The 2,500-nt window shown below is 36.7% G+C and overlaps 1 protein-coding gene across 1 annotated transcript in view; it reads left to right on the forward strand.

Annotated features, from left to right (window-relative positions):
- Positions 1–2,500, forward strand: part of LOC134092106 (collagen alpha-1(VII) chain-like) — a 20,809-nt gene that overhangs the window by 6,123 nt on the left and 12,186 nt on the right. The gene's annotated exons all lie outside the window — the stretch shown is intronic.

Consider the following 2,500-nt stretch of genomic DNA (forward strand, 5'->3'; position numbering starts at 1 on the left):
CATTTTAATTGTATATGAATATATGACCTGAGAACAGTGAGAAGAATTTTTTTTTCACATGGATTTTTAGTATAGCCTACTATTGGATAATGACTGAATACATAGGCCTAAGCTTAAGCAACAAAAATATTGTTTATTAATAAGTCCAACAGACCAGTGCAATTTTTGCCATAAAGTGTAGCAATACCATATTTAGAAATAGTACATTTTCAGAAATCCATATAGCCTATAGATAGGTAGGCCTTCTGTAAACTATAATACTGTGATATCCTGTTAATTGTGTCACCTGTTACCTTGAGTTGAGTTCATGAAATTGTTGTGTCCCTTTAAGGGGAACTGGGGGGCGGAGTTTACGTGTGTGCGTGTGTGTTTGTATGCGGTTCTGAGTGTGAAGTTTCTTTTAGGTCTATGAAAGTTGGACATGGAATTAGGTGCGGTGGATTACTGTTATAAGCGTGAGTTGTGGTTGTAACAGCAACTCGGTTGCTATTTGTTTAATAAATAAAGCTCAGAGGTTTCCCTCAAGTCACTTTGTCCACGCTAGCAGCTAGCTGCTTTATGTTTTGCACTGAGTAGTCAGGGAGCCATGGGGTCAGACCTGGCTTTGTCGGTTAAAGTTGTTTTTTTTGCAGAATCTAGTAGACTAGGGGTACCTCTTTAAGATTTAAGAGGGTGCCCGGTGATATCCCTTGGGCAATTTCGTATATTAAGCCTTTCTTGTCCAATGTGTTGACTATAAGGCGGATATACTACAGGTGAATAGGGTAAAAAAATTAACAAGCAGATATCACTATGAAACTTCACCAGTTGATTACTTAGATCAATATGGAAAATAAATGTATTACAAGTTTTCTGAAATTTAATGTTTGAATATGCAAATTAGGTATGATGTAATTAAATATGCGCTGATTTGCATAAACGTAAAAAGATCAAATCTGAACATTGGGTAAAGCCAGTTTCAATTTTTTTCTTTTCATTTTGTTGACATAAGAGATGAAAAGTATTTTAGAGAGGGAATTATGGATATCTCATTTAGTTATTCAGTAAATCAGAAAATACTATACCAGCCTTTAAAAAATCAATTTTCGCCATGTTTTTTGGAATAAAATGTCATGTAAATCAGGCTAAGAATAATATATCAACAAACCCCTCTGCAAAATCCCTCTAAACATGGTTAGGTACAAGACTGAAAAGTTTGGTGTATGTAGATGCTTGTGAAGTGGAGATTTTGTTCTCCGAGTGAGAGAGGAAACTCATCCATCCGCCTTATATTCAACACATTGGACAAGAAAGGCTTCATATACGAAATTGCCCAAGGGATATCACCGGGCACCCTCTTAAATCTTAAAGAGGTACACCTACTCTACTAGATTCAGCAAAAAAAAAAACTTTAACCGACAAAAGTGAAGTGTTCCTTTAAGGTTCTCGTGAGCTTTTGGCAGACCAGACCAGTCACTAAGCCATGGGGTCAGGTTGCAACCAACCCAGGTCCGACCTGGTTTTGTTGGTTAAAGTTTTTTTTTTTGCTGAATCTAGTAGAGTAGGTGTACCTCTTTAAGATTTAAGAGGGTGCCCGGTGATATCCCTAAGCCTTTCTTGTCCAATGTGTTGAATATAAGGCGGATATGGATGAGTTTCTTCTCTCACTCGAAGAACAAAATCTCCACTTCACAAGCATCTACATACACCAAACTTTTCAGTCTTATACCTAACCATGTTTAGAAGGATTTTGCAGAGGGGTTTGTTGATATATGATTCTTAGCCTGATTTACATGACATTTTATTCCAAAAAACATGGCGAAAAGGGATTTTTTAAAGGCTGGTATAGTATTTTCTGATTTACTGAATAACTAAATGAGATATCTATAATTCCCTCTCTAAAATACTTTTCATCTCTTATGTCAACAAAATGAAAAGAAAAAAATTTAAGCTGGCTTTGTCCAATGTTCAGATTTGATCTTTTTACGTTTATGCAAATCAGCGCATATTTAATTACATCATACCTAATTTGCATATTCAAACATTACATTTCAGAAAACTTGTAATACATTTATTTTTCATATTGATCTAAGTAATCAACTGGTGAAGTTTCATAGTGATATCTGCTTGTTAATTCTTTTACCCTATTCACCTGCAGTATATCCGCCTTATAGTCAACACATTGGACAAGAAAGGCTTAATATATGAAATTGCCCAAGGGATATCACTGGGCACCCTCTTAAATCTTAAAGAGGTACCCCTAGTCTACTAGATTCTGCAAAAAAAAAAACTTTAACCGACAAAGCCAGGTTCACCTAAATTATGGCATTTGGCTCCCGGACTAGAGGTGATACCTGCGGTGATACGTCCTTGTTGCATAGGTTGCACACATCTACGCTTCCATCCGTTCGTTTTTTGTCTTTCCCATCCACGGGGCCAACCAAAGCGGTCACATCAGCTTCTTTGTTCATGTTCACTGTGCCACTGTGGTTTGTTTTGTCTGAACCGAACTCATGCCTCA

The sequence above is a fragment of the Sardina pilchardus genome, chromosome 9, assembly GCF_963854185.1.
Source record: "Sardina pilchardus chromosome 9, fSarPil1.1, whole genome shotgun sequence".
In the NCBI taxonomy this organism is placed as follows: Eukaryota; Metazoa; Chordata; class Actinopteri; order Clupeiformes; family Clupeidae; genus Sardina; species Sardina pilchardus.